The 17,222-nt window shown below is 31.6% G+C and overlaps 1 long non-coding RNA gene across 1 annotated transcript; it reads right to left on the bottom strand.

Annotated features, from left to right (window-relative positions):
* Positions 1–7,478: 7,478 nt before the first annotated feature.
* Positions 7,479–11,210, bottom strand: LOC143053863 (uncharacterized). Its single transcript, XR_012971485.1, has 3 exons — positions 11,006–11,210; positions 9,284–9,437; positions 7,479–8,084 (listed from the first exon to the last, which is right to left on the bottom strand). It is a non-coding gene; the product is annotated as an uncharacterized LOC143053863 (long non-coding RNA).
* Positions 11,211–17,222: the final 6,012 nt, after the last annotated feature.

Below are 17,222 nucleotides of genomic sequence, written 5' to 3'. Positions count from 1 at the left end.
CATTGTTTTTCCCCAGAAGGCCTATATAGCAAATGTCTTTACTCGCTAGACTCTACTAGATATTATACATATCAACACAATTTTTTTTTTTCATTTAATATATACTTATATAAAGCATTGGCTATACAATCACATAGAGCTATCATAAAAGATTTAAAAGTTTGTTTTTTCTTTAATTATAAGTCGGATAGAAAGGTTATCCAACGCATTCGAACAATATTCTTATATCATGGGATATCAACATCATTGTCGACGTTGCTTCGCTTCCCATTTTTTACTGTCTTTTCCTCAATTTTACTTTATGCATTAAATGCATGGATATTTCATTGTAATTCCCCTTGTTTGCATTGGATTAACGATTCTGTTTTCCACAAACTAGTCAAACGAAAATTGTACTGTGTCCGGAAACATAAGTTTGGTAAAACTATCAACAATCTCGTCAAGTTCGTCAGATTTGTCAAGATATTTGTCTTTGTCGATTATAATTGATAGATGGGACGTCCCAAAAATATACTCGTTGTGCACTTGAATGAAATAGTTGCCACTTGACGTTTAGTTACAAACAAAACCAATCAACCGACATAATATATTAACAGTATACTATTCCCCGAAGAGAACCTCATATACTGTTTTTTATTATAAAGTACAAATGAATTAAAACATGTCAGTGTTGATACTTGAATAATGCGGTCAAATAGTTTTGTTTTACACACAATCCTGAATTACTATATGTATTGACTGTTCAATATTATGAATACAGAGATGAAATGCTGACACTCTCAATCCATGCGAAAAAGATTTTGCATTCATTGTTTTCCAATGTTATTGCTTCCTTTTGCGGTTCTACGAAAATACACACAGGAGCTCCAGGGGAAGACAAAAAAGCGCCCGGTACAATCCATCCTGACATTAATAAAAACTTATAATGCAGCCATATAGAATTACATACCAAAGTCCAAGTATGGTCAGTTTTGATTGATACGGTCAAATGATTTTGTTAAAGGAGTCAGCCGAAGGTATCAAAACTAATGAAATTTTGTTACGTATCAATATTTTGAACAAAAGGAGGACATGTAGCAGTCTGAATTTATGCGAACAAAAATTTGTAGTCAACGTGTTTTAATATTGCTGTCATTTGTTTTATACAATACATTCTGACATAAGTATTACTGAATTATTTAGCAGATATATAGATTTATATCATACAGTGCAAATATGGTCAGTTTAGATTGATGCGGTCAAATAAGTTTGTTGTACAAGTGAGCATGAAGTATCAAAACTACTTAAATTTTGTTATATTATGATTTTAATTAAAAGGAGGATATGCTTGCACCTTAAATGTATGCGAACAAAAATGTGTAGGTATTGTATTCCAATATTGCTGTCATTTGTATAATACATTGTATCTTGACATAAAAAAAGATATGGCTGATTTACTATGCGGGCATATAAATTTACAAATTAAAGTGCACATTTGGTCAGTTTTTGGTTGATGCGGTCAAATGATTTTGTTGTTAAAGTCAGCATGAGGTATCAAAACTACTGAAATTTTGTTACATATCAATATTTTGAATAAAAGGAGGACATGCTGGCATCCTAAATTTATGCAAACACAAATTTGTAGTTATTGTACTCCAATATTGCTGTCATTTGTATTATACATTGAATCCTGACATAAACAATATGGCTGATTTACTATGCGGCTATATATAGATATATTTACATAATAAAATGCAAATATGGTTGAATTTGATAGGTATTGGAATACATATTCAATGCCCATAAGAATTGCAACCAGGATCGTTTTGAAATCTATAGAAAGGCAGATCATGGATAATTTTGTATAAAAAGTTCGTACTTTATTTACAAAATTATGTATTTAATCCTGTTTATATCACAGAAGTATTGATTTTACTTTTATTTTCGATGTTTATGTGTTGATTAGACCAGTCAAAAGTTAACTTGGTTACGATCGGAATTGTCAAATCAAAGTTAACTTATGTTAAATTATGACAGGACTGGTTTCAAAGTTAACTTATATCTGTTAACAGTCCTAGGACCAAGTCCGCTTTTCAAGTTAACTAAATATTTGTCCCAAAACTGGTCAGAGCAGTCCTAAATCCTGTCATAGGTTAACTTTCACCAGTCCAATTTACTGGTTATCAAGTTAACTTGCTGTACAGGTTAGGACTGCACCCTTCTGTATATGGCTTCATCATAAATCAATTATATGTCTTTGTCAGGACGGATCGTATGATAAAGATGACAGCCATATTGGAACACAATAACTACAAAATGTTGTCCGCGTTAATATAGAGTGCGAGCATGTTCGTATCTTATTCAAAATATTTACGAAACACAAAACAATCAGGAGTTTTGATACATCAGGCTGACTTGTATAACAAAATTATTTGACCAAAACTGACCATATTTTCACTTTTCATATAAATCTATATAGTTGCATAATAAATAAGTATTTTGGTCATTGTCAGGATAGATTGTATAACACAAATACAGCAATATTGGAACAAAATGACAACAAAATGTTGTCCGCAAGAATAAAAAGTGTCATCATGTCCTCTTTTTATTCAAAATATTGACGAACCATGCACACAAAAATCAGTAGTATTGATACATCAGGTTGACTCGTATATCAACATTATTTGAACGCATCCACCAACACTAACCATACACATTTTGTACTTGCACTTTATTATGTAAATTATAATTTTTGTATAATATTACCGCCTCCATTAAGGGTGTTAGCATTTTATACATATTCAAAATATAGACTCATTACAAAAATATGTAGCTTTGATATCTCAGACTGGCTCGTATACCAAATCATTTGAAGGCATGAATCAAACTGACCATATTAGCAAATTACGTAAATTTATATAGCAGCATATAAAATCAAAAGTGTTTTCATGTCAGGATGAATTGTATACTACAAATGGCAGCACTATTTGAACACAATGACTGCAAAATTTTGTCTGCATTACTTAAGGGTACCAGAATATTCTGTATGTATCCAGGATAATGAATTGTCACTTAAGTCAGTAGTGTGTATTTATAACAAAACTATTAAACGGCATTCTTCAACACAGACATAACAAGTTTATAACTAATCAAAATTATGCTTGTCATAATATCAAAAAATTAGTACAAAAAATATATAATATCTAAATATGAGCAATGTTTAGCTAAATAACAAACATACATGTAATACTAGTAGTGGCATTGACCCTAGCCTTTTTTTATTACACATTTAGTCTGATTAATTGCCATTTGTTTTTACAGCTGATAATTGTTATTTCTATAATCCCTTTGTGTACACTAATTTGACAAAATGATTATGTGCAGTAATTTAAATTTCTAAATGAAATGTCTAAGAAAGACATTGAACCTTACATTCATGTGTTGATGGTATGTATATACATGTTATCAATCTATGAAGATGAAGATCATTCTTAAAAACTGAAAAACACCAATATTTGATTCTCGCATTTGTTTTAAGTTATAAGACTTATTTAGCAGCAGTTTTATGTATACATTATCTTAACACAATTTCGTATCATTAAAACCATAAAAGTACATATAATTGAAATGTAATTCAAAAGTAATATAGCACTACATGATATTTCATTGTAACCAATGAAATTACCATTACACTGTTATATGTAATCTCAAAAAGGCTCAATTACACATTACATTCAATTAAATGGAAAACTGTAATGCATTATACGTAATTACCCTAACATTTTCAATTACCCCATCTTTGCTTCAGCTACAAATTATAATTGACAATAAAAGGGATGATGACGGTGTACTGACGGAATAATATATTCACATTGTTTATAATGTTAAATTGTGGGTTTTGTTTTAGGTTTATTGTAATGTATTAATGTTATTAACCATAATTTTGATAAGGACCTTCCTGTATAAAATCGATAATTTTTTTTAAACGATAAACGATCATCTTAATACACTACAAACCAGTTAAAGACTGAAATGGCCTATATTTGTACTCGACTGTACTGATTTTTAGTCGACCAGCCTGAATTGTTCTGAAATTTTCTTGATAATACTCGACTGTAGCCTACACCATACTTAAAGCTATGTTCACACGGCCGATCAGACCAACTGGATCTGTCTCGATCAAGGCAGATTAATCATCGGGGCGATCGACGATAATGATCGGGGTGGTCTTCTTAAGTCGTCATCGATCTGACTTTAAACCCGAGAGTTTTTGACATGTCAAAAACATTTGAGTAAGGATCGAGAAGCCAGTCATTCGAGAAGAGATCGAGAGTTCGTCGAAAAGCGGACAAATTAATCGGACAAGGATCGTGTAGAGATCGAATTTGGCCGGTAAACGCCAACCTGTTTGATATATAGTCCCGATTAACTCGACCAATCCCCGATCGCTTCATGATCGCTACGACTTCTATATTTTTTTTTATTCCAGATCAACTCGAACAAACCCCAATCTCTACGCGACTACATTGGACCACTCTCCGATCTCTACTCGGCCATACACGAGTACACATGACTGCTACACGATTCATTAAAAGTGTGTGCAGATCTGATTACTCTCATAACTTTGCTTCCGCAAAATATATTTTTAACTGTACACAAATTCCTCTATGTACAATACGCGTCTGTACTTTTGCAAGGAGGTGTAAAATTTCAAAAGAGAGACAAAAAATACCAAAGGAACAAACTTAAAGGTCTTAAACAAACCGTCTTTTGGCATAATGAGGCTTGATTTGAAGTTCCCTGGCGGAATTGACCTTAAATAATATAATACACCGTATCTACTATGAAATTTGTAATAACTTCAGATTGAAAAATAAAAAAAATTTCAGAATCGTGTCAAATTGAAAATGTCTGAAACTGATGTTTCTTTCATTTTTATTGATGTGTCAGAAAATAATGTGGATTGTGTCAATTTGAAATGGTCAAGCCTGTTACTCGTATTATCAAGTATACATTAGTTACATTCATGTTGAATTGCATTTCACATTTTTTTTAGTTAACATTTCGTTAAGAGTATGCAAAAGCTTTGCTCGATGGAGGTTGCACATTTAGATGAGGTATACGCAATATTATATTGAAAGATATCCTCAAATTCAATCGGATTACTGATTACTGAAAGTGACTGTTTAAAAAACATGCATTCTAATTATGTTTACTTAAGACCTTCCCCAGAGCTGATAGGCAAGTGTTCTAAGTTCTAGTTAACTTTATGTTATTTTTCTATTAACAATAGCAATTATATACTGGACAATCGATCTGTCAAATAATTACAAATACGATAATTTTAAATCGAATAAAATTATTTATTGATTACAATAAACTTTTATATACAATCTATTAAAATTGAAAAAAAAGTCCGGTTAACCGGTTATCGTTTTTGGTATTCAATATTCGGTCTATCTGACGGTTAACCGGTTAACTGTTGCCAACACTAGTATTAACACTGTAAAGTATTTGAGTAATCCTTATGCAATTTTCATGTAACAATGTTTTTCATCCCAGATTTGATGTGATTTTATCCAAGTTTAAATCGTACAGGTCACGTAAAAACCTTCACTTTGGATGATCTTAGATGTAATTGGCACAATTTGAAGGAATGTTTGCCCCTCAATACTATTGAACTTCTTACTCCTTATATGGCTTTTTATTCATTTTTTATTGGAGCACCAATCACGTGTCTTTATAGTAGAAAAACTCGTCTAACGCATTTACAACATTTCATTCCTGGAATATATGATGAGTTTGTTTACAACCACTGGGTTGATACCACTGCTGGTGGAGTTTTTATTCCCGGAAGGAATCACCAATCCAGTAGTCATCACTTCTGTGTTGACATGAATTATTATAGATATAGTCATAATTATAAATTACCAGTTTGCAAAACTTTAAATGTTTTAAATTCTAAAGCTTTTCTACCTCAGAAATAGATAACTTTAGTATAAATTGCAAAACGTTTAGAATTTGTGTGCCTCAATGGATTTCAACTTTGTACTTTATTTTGCCTTATTAACTGTGTTTATTCGAGCATCAATAGCGAGTATTTTGTAGACGAAACGCGTGTCTGACGTAAATCTGTCGCCAGTAAAACTGGAAACTCTTTAACTGCAGTACTATTATTCCTTAAATTTCCAACAAAGTTTTTGCTATTTAAATTCAAAAGTTTAAGGATACCTGATAGTGTAGCATTCTCATCAACAGGAGGAGGGTGCCTTTTGGTAGAATCCATTTTCTGAATATCGAAGTATTCCGAATGGTCTACATGGTCGTTGTCATGGAACTCTACAACAAAGACATGTCATGTTATAAGATTAAAACGTAAAATAAAAACAACAACGAATAGTATTTCAAATTGATAGTCTAGCTAGGTCTTTACAATGAACCTAACAGTAAAATTCATTAACATTTTGAGATGTTTAAAGTTATAAAAACAAGGTTTTAAGCAACTTTTAAGAGGAAATAAACAATATTTTTCTGTCAAAGTTCGAAAATAGTTATGCTCTCTAAGAACGCTACAATTGTTGAATTGTTCAGTGCCATAACATAAAGGCAACATAAATATACCACTGTTCAACCAAACTATTTATGTTTATTAAGTCTACAACATATGAACAATACTATCATAAAATTAAGAACATTTCAAAATTATCTTAACACTTGTTTCTTCTTAACAAATTAACAGTCGTGGTTATTCTCAAAGAGAACCTAGGGAACACTATATATACACTGTGTGTAGAACGTCGTCTTAATGTTTTTCACATATCGCTTTTTTCTATCTCAGGCATAGATTACCTTAGCTGTATTTGGCAAAACTTTTATGAATATTGGTCCTAAATGCTCTTCAACTTCGTACTTTATTTGTCATTTTTTACTTTTTGGGTTTCGAGCGTCACTGATGAGTATGTTGTTGACGAAACGCGCGTCTGGTGTATATTCTAAATTTCATCTGGTATCTATGATGAGTTTATTTGAATCAATTAATTTGAGCAAATGTTCGTTTGGCTGCCTACATTCAAAAAAATAAACTATAGTTGACGCCCTCAGTGATTTTTCCGGACTTGCTATATGCATTTTCTTATGAAGAAAAAGGTGGAAATATACACATGAACAGCGACATAAATGACATAAATTTGCAATTCTTTTTTGTCCTTTAATACTAAAAAGCACTTAAAAATATGAATCGTTGACTGTTTTCCTTAAAGCTATTATTGTTGTTAAGCAATTGTTAATCGCAAAAATTTCCCAAAAATATGAATCTCAATTTTAATATAACCAATTTTGACAGTTGACTTTCTTTATTTTAACTGAATGGCAAGTCTTTACTGCATGTAATTGTTTGTGTTTTGTCTATTCATTATAAAGTATCAAAACAAGTAGAGAGAACCTGTATACATACATACACATTATCTTACCCGAATTATTCATTTTCTTATTGTGGCCATAAATCACGGCACCTTTTAAAACTGCGAGGCCACTGTCTTCCGGGACTATCACGTTTCTGGTAGAAAACGTTTTCCTGATTGTTTCTTGTACTAATGAACATTCAGAAAAGCTACCAATTAAAATTATCGATGTAACAATCCGGAATTCTATACTTTCAAACATTTCTTGCAACATTTCCAAAATACAATTTATAGTTGTATCAAAAAAACTCTTGAATAGCTTTTCTTCTATTCTCATTTTATCTCCTCGAATGGAAATTGAACTGGAATAAGTAGATTCTAAAAGAGTTGAAGTAACGTCTTTCTGTAAATGTGTTTTGCAAAGTTCATCAAGAGTAGGAAATGGTACTTTTATATTTATTTTTCCAGTCTTTGTTGGTATAATTGTCATTTTGACTGTTTCAAATTCTCTTAACAAATCCAAGTAAACTAACGGATGCTCCCGTTTCATAGTATTTAGAAGTGGTTTCCCAAATATGTTTTCAAACATATGAATGAAACTAGTATCGACGGACGTTCCACCACAGCCTCCTTTTGTTCTGCGACCTAATTCCTTAACACCCCCTCCAAATAGTTGTTCATGAACAGTTACGTCTACCGTCGCACCTAAATACAAAATAAAATAGTGACACATAACATATTACACAATCTACATATCAATTAAGATAACACTAGTTTATCGATAGTCAACTGAGGGAATGCATAAATCACTAATCAAACAAGATCGAATACATCGATAGGGTGAGCGCCTCTGGCTATTCATGAAACAACGGCCATAATTATTCAGGCAGCCTAAATGTCAGTATTATCTGGAACAGGACACAATCGGTAAATTTGCAGATAAAATAATTTGACTGGTATCTTAGGAACTAAGATAGCGAAAACATGTTCTTAGTGATTCGAACATAATTAAATTATACTTGTTAACGGGGTATTGACCGTAAAACGTGTGTAGAGTTTATATAAGTCAATTTTTTGTAACCCTGAAGGAACGGTTTTGTATATGAATCACATTTCCTTTTAATGAATTCTGAATAGAGGGATCATGCACTGGCATAACGAATTAAATGTGTGACAGTGTATATACGCCATTAAATGGAAATAGATTGAATGATACTGCTGATAAATGGTAAGTTGACATTTTGAAAATAAAATCTGTGTCAATTTTGAGAAAAGGGTATACATATTCCATGTCATTCCATATTCATTATATTTCAATGCATATATTTGTTCTTGGATTGAAAAATACTAACAAATATGTTGAGACAAAAAAAAAATGTTTTACTTTTGGTAAAAGGTTAATTAAACCAATCACATAATAGATGAAGCGTTCAAAACATCTTTAAAAAGGGTAGTATTTACATTAACCGTCTTTTGTTTATAGCACTTTTAAGGCACAGTCCGAATAAGATTTCCTTACAGTTTGGTGTTTCTGTTAGTGTACTTTTTATCACATAAACAGCTGTTAAATATCACTCTATCACGATTTTTAAACACACTTGTTGTACTAAGCCGCACATATCAGGTTATTTAAACAACAAATATATATATCGATGAGAAACTATACATTTTGTGAAGTGAAGTAATTCTGTTCAGTTGTGTGCCCTTTAATGGTACTATAGTCATGGTCATTCGGATAGTTAAAAACAAGTTTGAAAAATAGGATTAAAGAATGCATCGATTAATTAACATTTGTATATGTATGAAAAATTACACGTTATTTTGCTACTTCCAATAAGGGTTGCTTCTCTTAAATAGATTTGTTTGGCTTTTCATAAGTTGGTGCTCTATAAAGAATTAAATACCTCCAAGGTCTACAATCATAAATGTATTTCCTATTTTAGACATTTTGAAACCATATTCAGCACCACGTAATTTCTCTATTGGAAGATGTTGGCAGAATAATAATGCTGCCTCCGATTCCTTTAATATCAACAGATGTTCACGTTTTAATCCAGCCTGTAAAAGATATCAATCCTTATAACATATACAAAGCTCTCTTTTGTAATAATAATAAGCTTATTTTTCTAAAAATTATAGCGCAGAGTGCAGATATTTGAAGCAAATCTAAACAGCATAAACATAATAAGCTGGCTGGTGTGTAGTATGAATAACAGAAAAAAAAGTACAATAAGATGTGTATCAAATTCTATACAATAGTTATCTATGGACTATGTGTGAAAGACGTTATACCTGCAGGAGAGTGCAGAATAAATCACGTTCATGAAATGTAATGATAAGTTTTTACCACAGCTTCATTATAATTTCCGCTGGTTGGTTATCTGTTATAGATACATAAGTATCAAAGTATTCGTTGCTGGATGCTTTACATGTAACTTTATATTACCTTAGTACATTTCGTTGTAACAAACTTATATAGTATGCATTCGAGTTGGCTTTGTACTGCTCTTCCACGTTTAATGTCTTGAAAGACAACTTGGAACGCCGGGAAAATTAACCCGTTACAAAATTTAATATGGATAAAAAATGGTGTACTTGCACAACCAGGAACTTAGATGATGACTTACATTTAAATGATTTTTTGTTAAGAAGAATAACATAATTGTAAAACAAAACCATTCTAGCAAAACCTGTGGGTTTTATGTTATACAGTTAATATGTTATGCTAGATCTAGCGGATAGGATATGCTCTATCTCGCGATTTATATAATGGTTTGTTGATAGAGTGATGTTGCTAAAAATAAGCAATAAAATATATGACCCATTTGTTGACTGTTCTGAAACGTATATTTCACAAATGACTTTCAAGTGAGTTTGAATATTACTTAAGTATCGTCCGTTCTTTTTTGAAATAGTTGGAAAAAATACTAATATACATGTATCATATTGGTGATTTCTAATAACCTATAAATATCTATTTGAAAACTTAAAGCTTTAAATATTAACATGAAACATTAAAGATATAGAATGAATTCCTTGAACTTTTATATTTTCTAAAGCTTTTTCACCGGGTTCAAAATGAAGATAGTCCATTTATGGTCTAACGGAACAGACTGATTTATCTGAATCAAAGTACTTAGATTAAAGACATATATTATTATAAGTATACTTTAATATTGAAGAATATTAATAGATGAATTCTGGCGATATTTTGCTACCTACGGACATATTGAAGAAATTAAGACAAGATTAGTAAGATCCAACATTAGGTTTTCATAACTTTTTACATTTTTAGCAGTAATCATCGATTCAATTCATTTATTATTTGACATACCAAATACGAAAATGATATCACCTTTCATATGTTTTATTTGTTGACATTTTAGTGTTTAGAAACTGGTTCCTATTGAATTGTATGCATGTAAATTGTTGGTTATGTTCATTGTATTTGTCTATATATTTTTTTTTAACGGGAATCAGTAGACTGTGTTTATAATACTTCGGTATGTCATATCAATATTCTTTGGTTATTATGGAATGCAAAAGACATCATTTCATGATAAGTTAGTTTGTTACTTCGTCTACATTTAATATTCGGTAATCATTTTATGAAAATAAATGCATACTTTCTCTGAACTCGTTCTCATGAATTGCATTAAATTATCTGTCCAAATCGCTGGAACTGTAAGCACCCATTGTATGTCATCTAATTTTACTCCTGTTCCCTGAGTTAGTGTATACATTAAATGGTTGACTAATGCTTTGATTGAGAGTGCAAACACATCAATTGCTGGTACTATTTTCCCAGTAATATCCTCTAACATCATGTCGCTGTCTACATTCTGTAAATTAAACGTGCATATAGAAATATAAAACATAAACAAATGTTATCAATGTATCAACTAGTTGACGTAATTGGTTATCGTTGTTCATATAACACCTGATGATGCTAGAAATTCAACTATTTGAATTACATATTTTGGATATGATCTAAAATAACAATATTGTTAATGTCTATTCTAACTTTGTTAAAAGATTAAACATAATGGTGAGTGTAGCTTATCCTGCAGGAAAACCTGAAATCAAACCCATTTTTTGATGGGTTCGTGTTGTTTTTGTACACATTTTTTGGACACTTTTTTCGCGCATCTTTGTCAATTTAATGAATGTCCTCGGAGTTCATTATTTTTGTGATTTTAATTTTTATGTGATTTTGGACAAAGCAGTAGGTCCGGTAAGGGAAGATTTTGGCCTCAAATTTCAGGTTCATCTGACGAAAGATTTTAAACATTTTTTAAACACTTACATGTACGTGTCTATTTCAGCTGTTTCAATTAGTAATGTGAAAATGCTTAACTAATTTACTCATTAAACACGCTCCGATTAAAGCTTAAATATGGAAAACCTATCAAATATGCCAAAAAATGTCACTTTTCATATGTTGTTTGTCAAAAATGAAAGTGGCCGCATCCGTGTTCATCCTCAACCTTTATATATAATATGTTATGTATTATCATCAAATACAACCTATATTTCAATATTAGGGATGAACACAAATGCGGCCACTTTCAGTTTAGATGAAAACCGTCTAACATTTAACTAAACTGCTAAAATTGTGAGCATTTCAGTAATTTAGCACGACTTAATGATGCTAGTACCCGATATATGTGCATTGTTTTGTCAAAAACACCCCAAATTTATGTAGCGGAAGCATTCTTCTTTCCAATAAATAACTAAAAGTTTACCTTTTAACAGTTTTGAAAACTGCTATATTTTGGGGACAAAAAGGGGTCTTACTGGACCTAATCCCTTACCTGCATACGTAATTTTTGTACATAACAAAAATATTAAACTTCAGAGTAAAATGAGCCAATAAAAAAAACAAGATAGTTGAAACCGTTTTTGAATTTTTGAGTATGATTTTCGAAAACAATACAATCATTCATTCAACCGGCAAGTAAATAATTTTCATTTTTGAATGACCATTCCTTTGTAACTTGAGTTTGAAATTAGTTTGAAATTGAAAAAAGCTGTTTACCACAGATACGTATCTTCTCTTTTTCAATCGTTACAGTATAATGAAAAAATTTAATTGGAATTGACCGTGATAATAAAACGCTACACTTATCGTGTAGACAATAATACCAGTTCAAAAAATTGTCATGACAATGACTGTATTGTAAAATGTAAATGAGATGTGTCAATACTAATACAACATCAAACCACATAGTATTGCCCTTCCATTTTGTTCCCCGAAAAGTTAATTATGCATTCTTATTTTTAGTTAAATCCTGCGGTTGTGACCCTGAGTATGCTGAAATATCATAAGAAGCCGGGCTTCATTTAACATTTTCAACCGTAAATGTTTAAGTGATGTCCCAAAAAAATACTTTCAATTGATTTTATCATGAATCTAAATTTGTTGTTCACATACAAATTCTTTTCAGTTTCTTATATATTCAAATATATATGTAACACTCAGAAACGTGTCCTTCCCCCCAAACGTGTCCACATCGACGTCACTGAACTGCAAAGCACGTCTAGTTTAAAACATCGCCAAAGCGTGTGATTTGTATAAACGCCTAAAACGTGTCCATTTCTCAACTAACCCCCAAACGTGTCCAATTCCAAACACGTGTCCATATCAAGCGTTATTTGGTTATTGCAATTTCATGAACGTATACTAATTTTACCATCTCATTAAAAATATAGATAAGGTACGTTAAAATTGGAAAAGGAAATGGGGAATGTGTCAAAGCTACAAAAACCCGACCATAGAGCAGACAACAGCCGAAGGCCACCGATGGGTCTTCAATGCAGCAAGAAACTCCCGCACCTGGAGGCGTCCTTCAGCTGGCCCCTTAAAATATGTATACTAGTTCAGTAATAATGGACGTCATACTAAACTCCGAGTTATACACAAGAAACAAAAATAAAAAATCATACAAGACTAAGAAAGGCCAGAGGCTCCTGACTTGGGACAGGCGCAACATTGCGGCAGGGTTAAACATGTTTATGAGATCTCAACCCTCCCCTATACCTCTAGCCAATATAAAAAAGTTAACGCATAACAGTACTTTTTTAATCTGGCCGAAAAAAATGGGTAAAAGTGGGGGCGTCATTTCGGCTATGGCGTATGTAAATTGTGTAAGCAAACATGTTTAGTTAAACTGTACAGTTAACGGGTAAAAATGTCCCTTTCTCTGCACATTAAAATTTGTATGTTCTCTCTAAATATCGTGAAACACCGGTAACTGGACAATACGCAATTAACAGTCTAAAGTTAATTTATACAGTACAAATGTAGAAAATTAAAAACTTGTAACCTATGTTCTCTCTAAATATGCATGAAATACTGGTAACTGGACAATACGCAATCAAGAGTCTAAAGTTAATTTATACAGTACAAATCATATTTGCAATTACGGTAATCACTAATAACCAGCGTTGATCAAATAACAATCATATTAATAAAAAGAATCTATAAAACCAATGCATAAAATATTTGGCACTCGACGTTATGTCTCTTGATCGTGTGTCTTTAGTGATGTTGGAAACCTGAACTTTATGTAAAAAAACAACGGATAACCAGTTTATGATTTGATGAGCTTTTGAAATACACACATATTCAGATGGAGAACTATTAGGAAAAGTGAAAAAAAAAATCCTGCTGAACGCCCGCCATGCAATATTCGGATAAATATAAAAAGCATCATCCGAGTTTATAAGTACAAAAATAATTTACACAGTTACTGATTAATTCAACTCTATAATTATTTGTATGTTGGCTGTAAATGAGTATGAAATACTTGCAACTGAAAAATAACCAATCAGTCAAAAGTTAATTACTAATTACAGATTAAATTTGGAATTATGATGTTCATTAAAAACATACACTTAATTAACTAAAGATAAAAAATGAAAACTTTGTCACATGTGTCCCCATTATAGAATTGCCGTAAACGTTATCGGCGATTTTATTTAGGAGATACATGTACATGTATTAGCGCAAAAAGACGTGAGACGTTATGGCGTTAAATATTGGACACGTTTTGGCGAATAACAATTATCGGACACGTTTGGGGGTTATTAAATCGGACACGTTTGGGGAATATTGTACATTTCGGACACGTTTAGGCAGAAAATACACGTTTGGGGGAATTGGACAGGTTTGGGGGGAAGGACACGTTTGGGAGTGTTACATATATACATCTCATAATGCAAAAAAGGCCTGCTATAATAAATGTGATTTAATCTGCGCAAGATTCAGTTCATGTCGACGCTGATCTGCATGGACATTGTTAATCAAGGTTCAATAATTGAATGTGAACTGTTGTTTTTTGGTTGAAGACATGATAACGTATGTATTGGTACACTTATACCGGTTACATAATGCACCACACACCGCGTGTTTATGAAACGTGTAGTAATTATCATGCTTGACCTTAACGTGTAAATTTATGATAAATGTCGGTCAACATGTCACTCCTGCTGTTCAAAGAATCAAACATATAGATTTGCTAGCAACTCTATATTTTGTGAAGTGGTTCTGTACAGTTGTGTTCCATTTTTCCCTGTTTATTTTATAGATATGACTTTAAGACCAGATAGATGGATGAACACGAATTTAAGGTTAAATACTTAAAATTGAACATTTTGTTTTTGAACTGATCACGAAATACAAAACTCATATGAAGTGCCTGGAAATTAGTTTTCCTGACTATCGAATTACTTTTGTATGAAGTAAAATGCAACTGAATATTTTTTTCATATAATGACTAGCACAATATTTCTAGAAATATTATTTAATCTTGAATTATCATGGATTATTAGAATCAAGCTTGAACTAGAAAACGATATTAAAAATACTCTGGAAACCCTTAAGTGGCCGAATACATTTACAGGTATTTCAACATGTTCAAAAGTATCAAAGAAAGGTTGAAAGACCATATACTTTAAGGCCTACCAAAAAAGGATCATATCAATGAATGATTTTATCACAACATTCTACACGGTAGTTCTGTATTATACCATATTCTGTATTTATGTTCATGTATATTCATACTCTGCTTAGGGAGGAAAAATAAACATATATATTCAGAAACAAGGAAAAGCTGTTGTGGGTTTTGGAATAAATGTTAATCTAAATGAGAGTACGACTTTCTTAACAATTAAGACATCAACGTACTTTTTTTTTCTTTATGTGGTTCTGCAATTTTTCAATTTCATTTTAATAAAAGGGGCAGTAAATCAATGACATATATTTTGATTAGTTGAAGGTACATTTTTTTTTTACAATTACCTTATTATTGTGCATGTTTATTTTAAATCCATGGAAATAATAATAGTTATCTTGTTCTCCAACCATCACCAGTTCCGCATACTTGTTTTCAGCTCCATAACCAAAGGAGTCAAATTCCTTTTTGGAATTGAGCAAAAGGCAGGTAGGGGTTTTCAGAGGCAAAACAGTCCTCCCATCGGCGTTCCAAGCTTGATTGGCATGTATAGTTAAAGGATTTGTTCTATAAGTGTCCTTCATAGAATATGCGTCTCCAGAGTAAGTTGTTCCGATGTCGATAGCTGCCACCACCAGAGAGTCGCAGAGGGAAATAAGAATACACGCACAAGCTCACTGAAACTACGCATTGTGTCCTTAGTGATGTTTAGGTAACGTTATAAACGATTTAGCACATACCTTTGAATAATGAAATATGTCACCAATTGCTTTTTCTATCTTGATTTATGTTTTTCTTTTTCCAATCGCCTTCATTGGTTTCATTTTTTGAAACTGTGTTGAATCTTAGTGTTTCATAAAATATACTATCACACTGAAATCTAAAAAACAAATATCAGAATTATTAACAGAGATATTTGTGTAATATTTTAAAAAAAGAAGTGAGAAAGGGATTTTACTTTCCATAAATGTAGTATTATAGGTCAACAATCTGCTTTTAACCAAAAAAAAAGTGAAAACATTTAAAGGTAATTAAAATTTCTACGAGGAGGAGAAGGAGGAGGAGAAGACAGGGAAGGAGGAGAAGGACGATCATATGATGATCTTTTTGAAGCAATCAAAGTGAAAGCACTGTAAAGATAAATAGTGTTTCATATTCTAACTGTTTGAAAAGTTTTGTATTAAAAGATATTTAAAGGCGACAAACATTTAATATGTTTAATTTTTCAGTCTTCGTCCTTTTAAGTCGTTAAAATTTCATTTTTGTTTCAAAAGTTTTACTTCTGTGACATATACCCAATACAGCAACAATTAAGGAAAAATATATGATTGAATGTCTTCATTTCTACTGACTTAAAAAAAAAAGAAAACAAAATTTTTTTTGTAACATGTCTGAATTAACTTTGTCTTAAAAGAGGTTCACTTCCGATAACATACGATAGCTAACTTGACACTGGTTGAATATTACTTTTTTAAACAAAAAAAAAAACCAATTACTTCCAATTAAGTTTAGGTCACATATTGTTGATCTGTTACAATGACTTACATTTTACTTTTGAATAAGGTGACAGTCAAGTTGAAATTTAATGCAATATATCTAGTGGTAATAATTATGTGTCGTCGCCATAGTATTGCTTTGGACAAGAGAAATATTAATCTTTCTCATACAAATCAAAACATATGCTAAATATTCTTGGTTTCTATTTGTTTAGGTAAGGTTTGCGTACAGAGAGAGGTAACTCGAAATAAAAAAAAAAGAAAGAAAGGGCTTTGGCTCAACAAATGTTCGATTACTACAATATATTTAAAGATAAATCACTTACCTCAAATTCGCCGTTTTGATTTGATTTTATCCAAACTTGAATCGTAGAATAGATGTTATAACCGTC

Source organism: Mytilus galloprovincialis, chromosome 12 (genome assembly GCF_965363235.1).
Source record: "Mytilus galloprovincialis chromosome 12, xbMytGall1.hap1.1, whole genome shotgun sequence".
Lineage (NCBI taxonomy): Eukaryota > Metazoa > Mollusca > Bivalvia > Mytilida > Mytilidae > Mytilus > Mytilus galloprovincialis.
This window is presented reverse-complemented; position numbering and strand designations above follow the sequence as displayed.